The following is a 17,634-nucleotide window of genomic DNA, read 5'->3' as shown; positions in this document are numbered from 1 at the left end:
GGAGGCGCCGCGCCTCAAACAAAACGTAAGGCGCAGAGGACTCTTGTCAAGCAAGACGAAAACTGACACACGGTGAAGCCTGAAAAATCAACTTAATTTAATAGATAATTCTTGCCACGTCAATCAGATATGATTATATACAAGTATGAAGATTACTTACTACTGTCCTTAGGAATTACTTTAGATAGTTGGTTTGCAACGTGAAACGACGACCGTTCTTAAACTTAAAGACACGTTAATTCTGCGCCATCAAGAGAACAATATTAAGCTTGGGATAAGTTAGCTCGTATAGCTAAAATTACTTAAATTAGAATACTTTAAATTAGAAAAAATATTCAGGTTACTTATACATATCTATAACGTCCATAATTCTTAAAATTTGTGCTTCTGATTATAGTTTTCGGAACAGCAGGCCCCTTTAACTCGGTTAGGTTTCAGCTAAACTCGATGGACGCAAACATAAATTCAGTTCTTTAAACATATGTTTTCATCACATCATCTACTAAAATGTACAGCGCGTCACAAAAAGCAAAAGAATATTCCCCTCCATGAGATCAATGTGCATCTCTGGTGTTCTACTAATCAATTTACTCGTTATTGTCATTCCTACAGTAAATGACCAACGTTTTGCCTCTCGTTTGTGTAAGGAAAGTATATAGGAATTTACCTGACACGAAATGATTCATTATGCCTTGCTCTTGCATAAGGCGGCTTGGTAGTATAACTCATACTTAGCACGTATAGTCAAGATTAACAGTTCTCTTTGACGTTCGTTTTCTAGCAAATACTTTTTCTAATAACATTCGAGGTTCCGCCTAAATGGCTGGCATACATTATAGCCAATGGCAACATATTATAACTTAATCTAACTACTAATTTTAAATCCCAATTAGTAGAAACACTTTAATTTTTTGAGCCCACAATGCCCTATGTGTCCCTAATCTCCGTAACCGTAGATTCAGTAGGTCGCCTACCCATCAGGCTAATAGCAAGCAACTTGCGATGTATGCATTTAGCGTTTGTGTGTAAGACGTAGCTGACTTCGAGCCATTAACAGTAAGTATGTCCATTGGCCCCTTGGTCCAAAGCATTTCCCTAATTACGAGCGGCTAAACGTGCGCGTTTACATCTTTTCTGATGATATGGATATTTTTTCTCGCTTATCTCCGACGGTTATATGTACACGGTACATGCGTACAATATGAATACTACATATTCGCACCGCTAGTTACATCTAGTAAACTGCAGCCCTCAATAGTTGCGGTGTCTGCTCGATAAATGGTTATCTCAGGGTCCAACAGGACGATATTGATATCCCGAGAGGATTTGTATGACTCCTCCATGAAGCGCGCCCATAAGGCTCATGGGGGCGAGCTACTACTTTCCCATTATACTCCCCTCAATATTCTTCTCGTGAACGTAAACCGCGACATATCCTTGATAGCGCTATCCTTCCGGTCAGCCCTTACACTGCCAGTTGCTAGCTTAAAAACCGCAATGCAAAAAGTGTTTTAGGCACTCCTTTGCATCATCAAGGGTTGCGAAAGGACGGTAGAGTGGTGAAGAGAAACCAAAGTTGGAGTTTTAAGCAGTCTAATGGGGTTCTCTTTCTCTTCCTCTTTCTCCTCGAACCGCTAGCCATAGGCGCTGCTGTCGGCCGAAGTGTTCAGCCACTCGATGACGGACTACTGCAAAATGATGACTAAGACCGACTGCGGCCGCCTAAGTATTTCCGGAGGGCTGACTCTTGGGTTGAGTTGCGATTGGATACAGTAGAGAGAAAAGTCGCGGCGGTGAAGAAGCCGCCAGTGGCATTACCGATCATCGTTGTAGAGGCACCGGTCTACCAAAGACAGACAGGGAGGCCATTTGACCAGGAACTATCAGTGACCCACCATAAGCAGGGTACGCAACTTCTCTCTGACGATAATATAATATGTACGCAGACACCATTCTCGCCGCTTCATTTCATAATATAGAAAATAGACAGAGGGTAATAGAACGCATCAAAGTAGCCTGAGTACGGTGAAAGTGGCTCACACATAATGGGTACCAACAAGAGGCGCATTCTGAAAAACAAACTTGAATTAACCATGCTTAATTTATTTAAGGCATCAAAAGCCCGCGTAGACGTTAAACGTTACGTCAGGCGGCTGCCCTCACACGCGGAACGAAATGTAACAAAGTAGTTGGAAGGCTACGAGCCTAGATTAATTTATACACCCCGAAAATGGAATATTGCGGGAACAACAAACGCCGGCCTCAAACAACGGTATTGGTTGGCTATTATTCGCATTTTATAAGAAGAAAAACATGTATAGAAGCGTGGAGGCTACTTTTCAGAAATTAATAGGATACCTGATTATATTACAGGCTGCGAAATCTAAGGCTTTAGTGTGGTTATAAAATAACACTTGTATCACTCCTATTTAGTAATTAAGAAAAAATAAATAAAAGTCGCTAATATTATAATATTTTCAGTTCAAAAGTATTCATTTAGCTTGAAGAAATAGGAACACGTAGGTAAGTAAAGTATACGTACAACTCAGCCGACCGAGACGGGTTTCAGTTAGAAGGCAAACGGAACACAGCAGAAGAAAATAATTCAGAATGTACGCGTGACGGTTCGCTACGTACGGCAAGCGGAATGGAGGGCAATAATCGAGCCAAGTAATCGAGCCACTGACCCCTAGTTTTCTCCTGATAATCGTAATCGGATCCCCCTCGTTGACTTGAACGTATGCTCCCGCACGACTCGCCAATTTTTCTAGGTAGCAGATGCTACTGGAGTCTACAAGGGTTGCGCAACGTACCTCCTTCACCGCTACAGTGCACACCCCGCTAGACATTTTCGTCCTCTAAAAGCAGGTGCCAGTTGAATCGAGGATCGAATTGTTTCTCCTCGGCTTAGTCGGGGTTCGAGGTAGATCGAAAGCCCGTTTGCCTACATGTCTATGTGCCCCAAGTGAAATTGAACGGATTCTTGGACTCTTATTGAGTAGTACTGTCTAATCTGCATCAAGCTTCCGTAGACGGCAAATTCCGACTGCCCTATCAAACCTCATGTTTGAGGTTGACTCAAAATGGGGCGGAAAAGAATACAGCTCGTGGATCCTCTGCTCGTAATGGAGAACAAAGTCATAGTGGCAGTCATTCCACTGACGGTAAGCGGTAAAAGAATGAGTGTATAAAAGAGCAACCACTGAAACATCCCCCTTCCCTCCGTTCTCCAGCCATTGGAATGAAAAAGCCAAGATGAATGAATGAAGCTCGCTTGCTAGATGGCTTGTCAATGGGGCAGCTCTTTAAGAAGGGACACATATGGGAACCACATACACGGGACAAAACGTCAGTCGTTCTCAGGCTAATCTGCACCGACAGATGCGGCTCTATTCGTAGCAATATATATAGTAAGGTCCTGTAATACAATTCTGCCCATTGCTCTTGTTTTTCCTCTCTTTTTCGCGTTTTTTCGTCTTTTGTCGCTTTTTGCAAATGCATTACTTCCCTTTCCCCGGCCTATTTCGTTTCATACGTACAGTGGCCTTCGTTTCCCTCCAATAGTATCGATTAACCGACTGCGCCTGAATTACTTCCTGTTCTTTCACTCAACGAGAAAGCAGGAAAGAAGATTTCATTTCATTGTCACGTTTAGCAAAGACCCACATGAGAAGCGAGAGATTAAGGTCTGAGGGATTTAGAGGATGCTAAAAAAGAAATTGTAGAGACAGCAAACGGCGCTGACCAGGTGGGTTTGTCCGCTGTTATCTAGAAGCTGAACATGAAAATTCGCCGATACAGACACAATTAAATGTACTGTTAAATTGAAAAAAAAAACTATTATATGCTTAAGCATGTATAGACGACTTCGTTTTTAACTGCACGAAAGACCGACAGCCATATGCACCGCTATCACATGAATGGGGCCTTCACATTGTTCTGCCAATCTTATTCTGGGCAAGTAAGAACGAGATCTTAAAAGGTCATTTTCTGCAAAGTCAAGATTAAATATAGATGTCTTTTTAGCTAAGAACCGTCCCTGTCAATTCGAATGATCAGCGAAAACCTTATACACCGAATGAAACGTGCTAGAACCCGTTTCAAAGAATCTAAAAAAGCATAGATGAAAATATATATTACAAATTTTGCGTAGATGAATCAAAGTTAGGCAATAAAACTAATCTATAAAAAATCTGGGCCGTACAAACTAAACTACGATGAGCCATTCCCCTAATCCTGTATATAGTTTACACTTGTGAGACAATTAAGCTATATGATACGTTGTTTCAACCCGGTTCTTTCAACAGGCCTCTGGATAGTTCAGTCTATTGATAATTATTACAAACACCGATTAAAATACAAGAATAGTTGCGATTTCTCAGAAAAAGATATCCAAAGCTAATGTATTTGCTCCTCTTTAAAAAAACAAAGGAAGCAGCAAGGTCAAGCAGTTAACCTTAAGCAGTCAATAACTGACATGTGTAGCATCATGCACAAACGCAGTTATAGGGCACTAAAAGTACGCGCATTGGCGAAGTACTAACATTTTCGATTTCGTTTTTTGACAAACGATTAACACGAGGTGGCGCTGTACACACAGAAAAATGAATATATGAATTTGAAGTGAACTAGACGTATGAGGAAATAAGACTGTTTACCCCCCCCCCCCCCAGATGTGTTACACTCATATAATATACAAGACTATAATAATAAGGCTCGTTAGTTTGCAAGCGAGTTAATTACTAATGGCTTAATTGTATCACTCTAACCACTATGCTAATTTGTACTAATATTTTTCTTTATTTCAATAAGAAAAACCCTGAATTTCATGCCAATATCTTTAGAAGTTTAGTTTATCGCAATGTGTATATCTGGAAGGTTAATTTAGAACAAAAAGGAGCTAGGAATACAATCTAAAGAAAAATTGCTTGAATCGAGACACGAGAATGTAACATCGATAAGCAACTCACAGCCCTTGTTTCTATCTCAGTATTTGCTGACAATGTAGATAAATGAACCCTTGATCGTAAATGTTTACTTTGTTTGACCCAAAAGGGCTAAAACTGAATTACGGATAATTAGTATTCACGAAAAACGTTAAAAAAACGAAAAAAAAAATTAGTTATTTAGCATAACTTCGCGTAAAAATTTGCTTCTCTTATACAAAATAAAAGTAATTTTGCTTGAGTTAATAGAAGCAACACATGCGTACTCTTTGGCTATAAAGTAACTGACAAGCAAAGTGTTGCTGGTGATAATCTGGGATAGCCCACTTAGTTAGAGTCAGACGGGATCTTTGAATATCCGGAACTAAGTGGTTTGGCAGTTCGCTGGTTTGATGACTCTATACGGCGTCGAGAGGGCTTTCCCAATTCAGTCAGGGAGATTAATGAACAAAAAAAGTCTTAATTAACTTTTCAAGTGATATTATAATGACAATCTATTCAAACTCTTATCAATTCCATGGTGTGGGGTGGCACATTTTTACGAAAATTTAATTTTTTCTTAATTTCGGGTATATGATTAAACATACTTGTCGGCGAAATTTACTGCTCCATGGCCTCTACGTACTTTGCATAATTGTGGACCGAACCTATATCCATATGAGCGCAAGCATGCATTACATTTGCCAGACGTTAACCATGACTTTAATGGAAAAAGCGTCAGAATGGGCGCTATTATTGTTGCTACAATTATTATAGGATGTTTGGGCTAGCAAAAAAAGCACGCACTTTTTGCTGTCTAGGAAGAATACCCTACAAGTGGATAAGTTACGAACAAAGGAAGGGAAAATGATCCAATAAAAAATCAGTAAACACGGCGTGTTGACGATGAGCAGACCCTCCGTCAACTGCGTTATCTTACATCCGTCACAGAGTGCTCAGTTTCTTGGTGCGTCGAGAAACTTTAAGACGCACAGCTGGAGGTAATAGACTGCTAGCTTACTTACTGGGTTCGGTTCATTTCTTTCTAGCCACCGTCCTTCAAAATCTCGTCCCGAAAGAAACATACCTCCGCGACCGATCCAACGTTAGACAATAGCGAGCAAAAAGAACGAGACTTCTTACTAACAGAGAGACAGACCTCTCTTCGAGTTTAAAGAGTGTTTGTAATTCTATGAGAACACTAGCTTACTATCTCTCTCTAGGGACCGTACATTTCAAGATACGCTACCACGTCTGTTATGGGTCTGCGACGGCCACACAGTGCTGAACACGCAAATGATGCCTAACGGAAAAGCGTTCGTTTGTGTCGCTACAGCTGCACCAAACTAAAAGTTCAGCCATTCCTGACAGCATTTTTCATATATATTTTTTTCTATTATTTCAGTTGATGTAAACATATTGGGCAGAATAAAAAGTATCTAATGTTTAATCAGCACAACGTTTTCCTGTGATCGCATGATTGATTGCAGTTAATGAGATTGTATGTCCCCTAAGTTGTCTTGTCTTACGTCTTGCTTTTTTTCCCTATACTTTCAAAGACACAAACGTCACCTAATTAAGCCTGACGTAAACGTAATTTTTGTGCCGATGGGCGTTCTTTATTGTTGTCAGGCGCCAGTGCCGACTACGGGTCGTATCGCTCATACTAGTTTTCGCCTCCAGATGTCCTCCCGGGCCGCTCTACCGACGATGTCTTCTCCGTCATCTGGGAGAACAGCAACATAAAAGACAAGAATCGATGCACCTGCCAGTTCCGTGAAACTACGGCGTTTGACATTTCTCTAGGCCGAAGCGTCATATCCCGACACCTCCGGGTATCTCTGGAGTCTCCTCGGTTCTCGAAATACAAAGCGGTGTCTTCCTTTGCTGCGTTAGCAGGCCAAGGCCGGATGATTGGCAATTATCTATTGAGTCGGTCATCCTGTCCCCCTTATTATACCCCTTGAGACGGTCGGCTTGAAACCCAACAGTCATGGGCCTTCAGGCTTTTGCTCTGCTAAGAGCACGGCTAGACTGCTGGGTAACTGTGTGGGCAAGCGGGGTCGGCACGAGACCGGGAAGGGAAGGAAAGAAAAGGTGTTAATTCGCACCAGATGGTTAGCATAGGCGGCTCCTATCTAGAAGTGCTAGGTTAATAGGGATAATGCAGATCTGCAAAGACGTGTTATGCGAGGGAATGGACCGCTGATCGACCAGCCTGAGCGGGTAGAAGTCTGCTGAGGCACACTAAGATAGGGGTTCAAGCATACAGCAGCAACATCAGAAACGACTGCAGTAACGGCCGCCACGAGGAGAAACAGTAATTGACCTGTCTGTCTGACGATTTGCACATCCGCTTACCGAGCACATAGCCAGATTGCTTGCCTGCTAACTTACCGTTCTTATGGTTAGTACATGTGGATATTAGTGTGCATGCTCCATGTGTGTGTGTGTAAGTCTGCTGGAGGGACGTAGTGTTAAGAGTTAGTAGGACGCCAGTCTAAACGGACTGATCACTGATTACTGCTGCCGCTACTACCGAACTAGCGTCGCGTTGACCTGCCATTACTGGGCTACTCACAGTCCTGATCTAGCGTCCACGTTCGGTTTGTCGCCTACAGATTAGCGGTTGACTCCCGACCCCTAGAGGATGGAAGACTATTGGGCAGCACCAGGCTCTCATTTAGTTCCCACCAAGAGCGCATGAAGGAAGCAAAGGGGGAATGGGGATGAGGTGAGCGAAGGTAGATGAAGGGAACGAAAGCGAATAGAGTTGAACAAGAAGGAGACCCCGGCAAGGCAAAAGCAAACTAGTACGACGCAGGTCGCGAAGTGTAAGGTGAACCCATCCGGTTTGGTCCGTGGTCATCGACCCATCGTTTACCGTTCGCTCTAGCCCATTACTTCGCCGCTTCCGATGCATCGGATATATTTTTACCACTCCTTTTTTCTTCTGTTCCAGCTAACGCTGCGAGGCTGCCTGACCCCTTTTGTCTATGAACGGGTTACTGGGGCACCCGGGAGAGAGCAGAATCGACTGATAGCTGAACGTGCCGAAGTATTGATCATCAGTCGCTACTTCATCGACAAGTCCATTGGTTAGCGATCAGGGCTGATCTCCCTAACTCGATGACCAGCCGGTGAAGTTGTCGAAGACAGTTGCACGCCTACGATACGATGCGACAATTAATGTCAGCAATAATGCGTCTCTCAGAAGTGCATAGTAGACGTTGGTGTTCTAGACCATTTACATAGGCGAAAACATGCCAGTGAATGTGATTAGGAGCTTCTGGCGCTAAGGTACATCTGGGAGTGAAAATGTTCTAAAAACTATTAAATTGCATGGGAGCTGAGTTCTGTTCTGCGGTCCACTATAAAGCCTAAATATTACAACCAATCAATAGTTACAATATATGCTGTCTTTTAGTGCATATAAATACTGTTGACTGAGAAGAGAAATAGGAGCTCGTTTAAGAAGGAGTTTTACACCAAGGTGTACAAAAAGTAGAAAACCCTGTTATATTATTCTGCTAAAACTGGCTTGCGTAAGATCTTAGGATGGAAATTTGTTTGTACCTTTGTCCTTTTTCTTTGTAGCTTATGTAATATTGACCTAAGATATGTTTTTTTAGTACTGTCAAGCGCTGGTGAACATGAAGCTTAAACAAATAGGTTTTGATATAAAAAGTCAAGCACACAAGCGCAGTGCTTCTAAAATATAAGAGGTACATTTTCATGCGTTTAGAGCGGTAGACCTGTTTGATATACCTTATCGATTTTAGGAAATAGCTACGTGCACACTCATTTTTATACGGTTCGTTCAGTGCCCGTCTTGGCTGCACTTCGTTGCCATAGTTTACTCGTATCCGTTTTAAAGTACACAAACTTATTCGATAAAAGAATTTAATTACTAATTAATACAGATAATTTTAGAAGCACGAATATGTCACAGTGAGGGGGAACGGGTCATTAAATCGGAAACAGATTGACTCGAAACTTTTAGTACATCGCGTAACAATAGAGTATTTATCTTTGTGTTTGTGCATCTCTTTTCGCGTTGTTCGCTGATAGAGGGGTATCAAGTTTTCTGGCCAAATGAATAATAAACAAACCTATTAGGAACTATGGTTGATATACAGTACATACCACCAACCAACAAACCCCAAAAGTCTGAACTGGATAAAAAACAAATAAAAGCTAGCACTCAATTAGTTTAACATGTGCTAACGATTAAAACAGCCGTGACACAAAATGGCAATTTGTTTAAACGGTAAACTTGTCTCATTTGCTAAAATAGCATAACTCACATTTGGAAAATGACTTTATGGGACACCTCGCCGTAGAAGATAACGACATATATTTTTCCGTAATGCTTCTCCGAATTTCTTTTTAAGTATAATCCAATATTGAATGCAGTAAATGCAACATCGAATAGTTTCAATCCATTTAGATATATTCATATATACAAGACTCAATAGAAAATCACAAACAAAACCATTCAGGGGGCAAAGCCTTAAAGCTTGTTTTCTACCTAGACCCACATATATATTTGTCTCTAGAGTGTACCCGTTTTGCAGGCATTAGCTGATGAAGCGCAAGACCTATGAGTTGGAGACAGTTCTTCGGGCAATCCAGAGAGTGTAAATAGTGTACATAGTTCTGCGCAGATAGGTACAAATTCCCCTTGCTGGACAGAAGGCTACCACTTACCTGCGAAAACGGGTCCAGCATATAGGCCAGTTGCTTCACAACGAAGGCTTGGTTTCGGAGTGGTTTACTCAATAATTCGCGTGTTATTACTCTTGCCTGTTATCATTCTGCGCGGTTAAGAAACAGTTATTAGCTTTGTAAGTACGTACATGCCCGTGCATTGTTCACGACGGCCCGACACGTCTCGAAGGCATAAAGTATAACACTCAGTTTCTAAGCGGAGTATTGTGCATACCATTCGTTCATATTGTAGCAAAGGAGAGCTTCGATGTAACCGGTGGCTGCAACAAGGATGGCGTGTCTGACCGCTCAACTTTGATGTAATCACTTAGTGCTTGATATTATCTCGCTAGTGATTCGTTCTCTTTCTACATAACATCACGTTATAACGCCAACAAAGACACTCCAATAAATGTGTAAAAAAAGCTGTTGAAGAGCTGTCTCATTTGCTGCTGAAAATGGAAGACGTTAAAGTTACACGCTTATCCCTTTGTAAAAAGACAGTGACCTTTGTTGATTTTTAAGTGTTAAACTTAGTTAGCTTTTGACTCTTGGTACGGATGTTTCATCAAAGTAGACAACCCATACGATGAAAATACCAATTTTTCAAAAACATTTTATGTTGATAACCGTACTCGCGACAGCTTAAATAAATGTCTTTCCAGCGATAAACGCTTAGGAAAGGTAAAAGTAGAAAAAACGGCCCTGAAGGCAGCTTTGTCTTTAATGGCAACAATAATCTATAATCGTTTTATGGTTTGTCGTAGACAGGGGGCATGTTTCAACGTAACCTAAGGAATGCCTAAACAGAAGGCTTATGTTACCTTATGGTAAACACATGCATAATGAAATTAGAAAAGTAATACCGAAACGTCAATAATATTGTACGAATGATCTTTACTCTTAGTTAAGGCAAGGAGAATTTCGATGGAACGGTCAATGAGCTCTATAGCTGCTCCGTAGCTATTGGGGGATAGTGAATTGTGTTTCCTTGTATATTTGACAGGTCTTTGGAGAAAACAGTGTACAATGCTCTTAAGACTCACACTATACACTATTTATCAGACCTGTTTTTTGGTAAACAGCGGCTGCCATGTCGCTAACTGGATCCAGAATCAACAATCTGGCAGGTCCACTCTTACTGTTGAGTTCTTTAACATAGAGACTTGAAGGAGCATCGATGCGTCAAATGAGCCCACTGTCGCCTAGTATGCCGGTGCTACTGCATGCGTAGAATACAAGGCATGGCATAGATACTGCGGGAAAACCAAGTTAGTGCACAGAATACATGAAATACTAACTAAATGTAAGCCGAGACTTTGTGACTGAAGTAATGTGGAACCAGTTCCAGTTACTTGATGAAAAAGCCATGGGTTTATGAAATACAGAAGGGCGCAATGCTAATGATGGGTTCAGGCGAGGGGGGGGGGGGGAAGGGGTAAGAGTAATCTTATTTACATCTCTTCCTCATTAACAAGGACGATAATATTGCTGTTAGCATGATGGATTTCCCAACTGTATGCATTATAAAGACCCTCATAGCGTTCGAATATTCTTGGTTTACGGCTTAAATACTTATGAAGTTTTTACCTTATAAGCATAACATATATTATTATTTTTATAGTAATGACGATGACTATATACGCGGTTTAAAATACGATTCATTATCAAGCAGCTTGTATATAAAATCCTTTAGCTTTATAGACCTCCAAAGCATAAGAAAATATTGAATGAAGTACCGTATAAGGCAGTGTAAAGTAGTGCACATATACTAATCTTGATGTCTGTTTTGCTAACGCGTCTTGTAAAAATAGACCAGGTCGAGTACTTCCTCGATATTAAGCATTGTAAGATAGATGTTTGTTTTCACACTGTGGCGTCAATAATGGAAAGGCGTATTTTGCTTGACTTCCTGATTCAGGATTATATTGGCTTAACAATTTTCCTTCATAATTCAGCATCTAAAATAAACGTTGGGTATATAAGTAAGTTTTAATCTTAACACAGTTATGTGAAGTTCTTGATTTCCACACGGGCAGGAATGAATTGTGTTGTATTATTCACTTCACATATGCCATTCGGCATATTCGCAAAAACGGGCCAGATTTATACTCACATAGCCACCGCCTTAGGTAAGACGGTCAGAATATTTTTGCTGCTTTTTGCAGACATACTTGTCCCGCTGCATACGGTATAAGCCGAATGTGAAAGCTATTTTACAGTTCGCCTTTGCTTTTCTTCCTTTACCTTGCTTGGAAAATCCTAGAAATTCAGTTGAATCCCTGGGGGCTACTTTGTGAAAGAGAGGAAGGGGCGTATAAGCTAAATTCGCTCCAGATTACCATTCATCTCCGAAATAAGCGAAACATTTCAGACACTTTTTACGCTATTTTTTTTTTTCCCTTCAAACAAAGTAGAACTTAAGTATACAATAGTAAAGATTTATTTTTGTGCTTAATATTAATCTATAGAGTAAATTTCGACAAACATCTCGTGCCGTCAATCTGTAAATCGCGTCTTTAGGGAACACAGCAGCGTTTTTCTTCTATATATTTAAGAAACCTTTTCGTCATACTGTATTGTTGAGCTTCCTTTAAATGTCCTCTCATTACAGTTCGCCTCCGTCATTTTGTATTTATTACTTTTCGTTTACAGTCCGCAAAAATAGGGGCTTTTTTCTCTCCTTACCACATTTGCTTGCTCGAGGTATTCAATTCACGCCTTTTTTAGCTTGGTTGCTTAGGCTATCAGATTTGTCCTTCTAGCTTCCTCTAGAGTCATCTCTCTACATCAGTCTCATACCTAAACGTCGTTTGGAAAATTGAGTTCTAAAATTACACCAACTTCTTATGTCTTTTATTTATTTATTCTTTTAAAGCATTGTTTCATCGGTGTTATAAGTCGAGCTCTATAAGAAAACTTCCCTTGGGCCTCTTTTATCCAGGAACTAGGGATTCCAAGCTTTCTAGAAAGAAAAAATAGAAATTGCGTGGACAAGTATGTCCTCATTGGTTAGGGTAGTGGACGTAAATGTAACTATGATTAAATAGTCCTTCAGGCTTCACTGGGTCCATATTTCTTGTAAACTCCTATAATCTATGCTCACCGTACCGTAGGCCCTTTTATGTCTAAAAGTAATATATTAAGGCCCTCTTTTGCCTACCTAGATTAATTTATAATTTTAGATCACGCAAGCAGGCAGTCTTCTATTTTGCGCCCCACGCCGCAGATCTGATAAGACTGAAGGACGGTCCCTTCTGCTATTTCACTCTGCTATCGGTTTTTGGAACTCGATGTACTCGATGGGGTACACTGTAATTGCTATAGGCTTGCGGCTTACCAACGTGAAGTTGTCGGTCTTCTGCTTTGCGGATAAAAATAATTGTACGGGATACAGAATCTTTTGATACGCTCTTTCCATCAAACATTTTGTTAGAATTATTCTCTTATGATTCTTATAGTTCGAACATTAGCTTTTCAGACTGTTTAGGATGTTCAATTACGATTTATTCTCGCCGCATGTATTATGTACCTCAGATACTTCTGTCTACTCGATGCTCATTCACATATTGTCTCAGACGTATCTAGGATCTCATGACCCTCAGCTGACTTTGATTTTACACTGGTGACTACTCCGTGTGAGGTGCCACCATCTATATATTTTGCAAAAGCAACGAACAAAATTTGTGGCAGGAGAAAGCGTCTCGTAGAGCCAACCCCCTTTGCCGCTACCCCTTCGGCTACTCTCACTCTTCAGATAGAGTTTCCACTATGCTTCAGGGCACAGCGTGAGCAAATTAAACATCGATACTTACTGAACGACTGGCTACACCGTACCCGCTGGCAAACTAGCTTAGCGGCTGACTGCCTAGAGCAAAGAATGGACGCTAGTATGGTCCATGTGTGGCCTGTCTATCTACTGCCTCACTCCCCAAAAGTTGTTGGCCAGTATCTCGTGGTTTTACGCACCAGTAGTAGTGTACTAAAGCCGTAAACTACCACTACTAGTACCACGACGATGCTTTACTTCCTTAACCTTTCTTAGGTAAAAGCCTTGCTTAGTTGTCTTCCCGCCTTTCGCCAGTGATGGAACAAGCCGCTTCCGTTGTGAATTATAAACAGGCAACAGGTTACCGGTACGCTAGTTCGACTCGGCATCCTTTGCCTGACTAGATGGTCCGGCTATTGCTTGTCTCACTGGAGCAGGCCTGTGTAACTGACTAGTGGCTACCGCAAAAGCCTATCTAGCTACTAGCATTCTTTGGTTTGTGAGAGACTTGACAAGAAGCTGGTAGCGCTCTGTTCGTTCAAACGTCGATCATGGCAGCGACCACACCTTGATTCGCATAGGTAGCGCCTTACGAATTGTTGAGCTCTGGATAGCAGAGAGGGCCTTGGTAGCCTGAGTGCATGTTCACAAACGATGTTCGTCACGCGGAGTCCCAACAGCAGCAAAAGGTACGACAGCGATGAACGTCGATCGTCCCACACGTCAGCGGCCTGGAAGATGAGAGATCCTTAAAGTGGTAGGTTGAAGGCCCGCAAGATTACCAACTCACTTGTGCAGCAGCAACTGCAAGAACCGCAGCGATTGTCGGTCAGGTAGTCTTACTCAAATGGGCGCATTTGCACTTACAACCGTAGTGGTCAACGCTCATACCAACTATACCGCACAGGCCCTACGGAAGCTTGGAGTACAACACCTTGAAGTGAACGCAAGCGGACTCTTTGGCTTCCCTATGGTGTCTAGTTCTTACCCAACCACGCCAGATATGGGCGTACACTCAAGAGGAGAAAGCTTCACTACTTCACCCTGAAACTTGCGCAAAAGAGTATTGCCGCCTCCTTACAAAAATATGCGACGCGCGGTTGGCCTAGTAGCGGGCTTGCGGAAGCATACTAACATCAATGAATGATTGGTGGTAGCCGCATTCACTTTAGGCGTCGTCGCTCCGTGCGTCGCTGCAGCGTCCGGCTTCGCTTGCTGAAGCTGGAAATAAACCTGGAATGGTGGAGAGTCAGTTAGTGCTGAATAGACCTTGAGCTCTTTCCGATCGAAGCAACGGCGGACGGCTCCATCCGAGTGCAGTGAATATATGCGTGCAGGTAGCGTGTTGGCTAGTGACGGGCAAGCGGCAATGGACCAATAAGTAGCAGGAAAAAAGTGGGATTAGGCAGATGCAGGGCAAAAGAAAAATAAAAAAGAGGCAGAGCAGCTAATCATTCTACAGCTCAGGAGTGGTAGTTCTACGTAGTTGTAGGGTGTGCTGCAGACGCAAACTCTCCTGCTGAAGCAGGGTATCATAGCTATAACAAACTTTGCTTCTTGCAACCTTGAGGAGGGGTCTACCACTCCACAATAGACGCATCGCAGAAGTCGATAGACCTGTGCACCGTGTCTGCCTTGCATATCCACTAGACGATCTCGCTTCATTCTTATCTCGTGTTATCAGGCAAAGTGAAACCTGTATTATTGTCATACATGCTTGCGGGCAGGTTCATATATAAATATACCAAACTCAGCAGCAAAATCCTCAGTAACACTATCATGTGATTACATTTTATGAAGGTTGTGAGGCGTCGGCAACATCGGCGAAGCAAATCAACTTGGACGACAAAGACCATCACACGCTAGAACCCGTCATACGTTAAAGGGCATGCGTAGAACTCCTTACGTACAGATATTTCGGCAGTAACTCAATGACCTTGGGTTGCAGTTAAGATTTGGTAATATACGAGGTTCTTTTAGCAGTGAAACAGAGCACTTGGCAAAACGGCCATCAACGGTGGAAGATACACACTTATATATATATGAAATTCAAATGCTTTCTAGTAATACATAAGGTCTGAGAATTGTATTTTGAAGCATTTATCAAAGTTACATATCGTAGCTATGCAGGGAGATCTCAATCGGTTTCGGCCCAACTAGTCGACCTTACACGGTACGTAGAAAGATCTCAAATTATGATTTTGAGGGTTTTGCGAAAACGCTGCAGCCCTAGATGTTTTATTTTGGCACCGCTCGTAGAATTCCATTAACATGACCGTAAAGAAGCGAAGCACTTTGGCACCCTTCGAGCGCCCTGGCACCGGTAAGGATTGCGCTCCGGAAAGAGAGCGTGTTCTAGCTAGGCAACCAGCTTTTCGCTACTGCGGACATTTAGGGACATAAAAAATGTGCTAAGTAGAATGCCATGTTTGTTTTTGGTGACATAAGTAAAATACATGGCGCCGGTTTTTTCCACTGGCAATAGATTGCCGTTAAGTCCTGTTTGAAGAATACCCTAGATTCACTCCATTTAGAAATCTACTCCATCAGAGTTCGCTTCAAAGAGTGGAAGCAGACTATATATTTATCCGCAGATATCTCTGTCCTCACTTCCACATAACTGTTTACAACTCATTTGCTGATTATCGATTAGTGTAAACGATTAGACTATGAAGGACACATTAACATAGTAGTTGTAGAATATTAACTGACACTCGGAGTGGTTGGTGGCCTGCGTATTAAATATACCGATCACTACATTTCATTTTCAAGCTACTATAAAGAAAAGCGACGAATTTGTCAGTAAGTGGGCGAAATCCAGCTAGACTTTTGAAATGGTCTTGCACGTCCTTGCTATTGAGCTTATTAACCTTTTTATTATGTTCGTCTTATTTCAATCGACCGCGATCTGGATATGCCATTCGACTGCATTAGAAATTCATATCACACAGTTTGGAAACGGCGGTCTTACCTCTCAACTGGATTGACGTTGCCGTAAATTTTTCGTTTAAGGCAGGAGTACATCCTTGGTCAATGTTTGCCCAGTATGGCATTGTATCTACGCCAAAAGATACAACAGCGGTGCCTAATATTCGCCGCCATTCACCAGACAGCCCCTGCTTGCTTTCTTTTGTCCTCCTTCCTTCGGCGGGCAGCTAGAGGTCCTGCTGCTCCGTAATCACCTATAAAGTGACTACGTAATAAACAGGCGATATTTATTGGTTACACACGAATGCACTCCCGTTTTACAGCTCCCCCATGGTGGCTTCTGAAGGTGCTTGATAGGTATCATAGCAAAGCGTTCAGTGTAGACGTAATAAAGTATTTAGTGATTTAAATGTATTCTTTAGCATCGGTCTCTCATCATTTGTCTCACTGTCATGCAACGGATTTAACTTTGTAAAGATGCTAGAATGAATAATGAAACAAGAGTTGTTTTTGGCACAGTCGGACGTGTCTCCCTCAGCCAGTACAATTGCTGGAAATGCTTGCGAGAACGGTCGGCTTAGAAGAGGGGAAGGCCTCTGCGAATATGCAGAGAATTCAGTTCTTTTATTATATCAAGATGTTACCTGTAAACATGGTTCTGTTCGTAGAAAGACCTAAAACCATGGTGGAAGTTATCTATTTATGGACTTCTAGAACTTCGCTAACCATGCCTATGACCATGTTAAATTAGAAAAATCTATAGAAAAAATATGGTATGCCATACTTCAACGAATTTCAGGTATTTCCTATAATATAATACTTTTTATAGAGAGATTAAGCAGTAACATTTAAATGGAACTGGGATCCATCAATTATTTTCGAATATCTATAATAAACCTTTTTCAGAGAATTCCCTCAACGACCTAAGGTGATAATTATGGTGTTCAAAATAAAATATCAGACAGGATCCTTTTTGGAAGCATACTAAGGATAAGGATATTATAAGCGCAAAGGGTATTGAAGCAATAACTCTCGAATGTTATCGACAACGGTTGGGGTGCGGGGGGGGGGGGGGTCAGGTTAAACGACTATCTCACATATAACGACAGTTAGTTTCAGATAAGCCGCTTAGAAGGTTATTTTTCCTTTCTTTGCTCATACCCACCATCTGTGTTTTCAATATCAACGCATACTAATTCCTTCGAATTGCTTTGGCAGTTCATTCAAATAAAATAATCTTTCACCTCCTTTAAGAGTTTTTCAACTTCTTTTTGTTCAAACAAGCTCTCTTTATTTCATGGC

At 41.6% G+C, this 17,634-nt stretch overlaps 1 long non-coding RNA gene across 1 annotated transcript in view; it reads right to left on the bottom strand.

Annotated features, from left to right (window-relative positions):
- Nucleotides 1-11,372: 11,372 nt before the first annotated feature.
- LOC147756578 (uncharacterized) overlaps nucleotides 11,373-17,634 on the bottom strand; it is a 55,541-nt gene continuing 49,279 nt past the window's right edge. The window contains exons 6-7 of the long non-coding RNA XR_015323533.1: nucleotides 16,376-16,597; nucleotides 11,373-14,637 (exon numbers count right to left, since the gene is read on the bottom strand). This is a non-coding gene — a long non-coding RNA (uncharacterized LOC147756578). The remainder of the gene's footprint in view (nucleotides 14,638-16,375; nucleotides 16,598-17,634) is intronic.

Source organism: Varroa destructor, unplaced genomic scaffold (genome assembly GCF_002443255.2).
Source record: "Varroa destructor unplaced genomic scaffold, Vdes_3.0 BEIS01000003.1, whole genome shotgun sequence".
Lineage (NCBI taxonomy): Eukaryota > Metazoa > Arthropoda > Arachnida > Mesostigmata > Varroidae > Varroa > Varroa destructor.
Note: the sequence above shows the minus strand (reverse complement) of the source record. Positions and strands in the feature narration are given on the sequence as shown.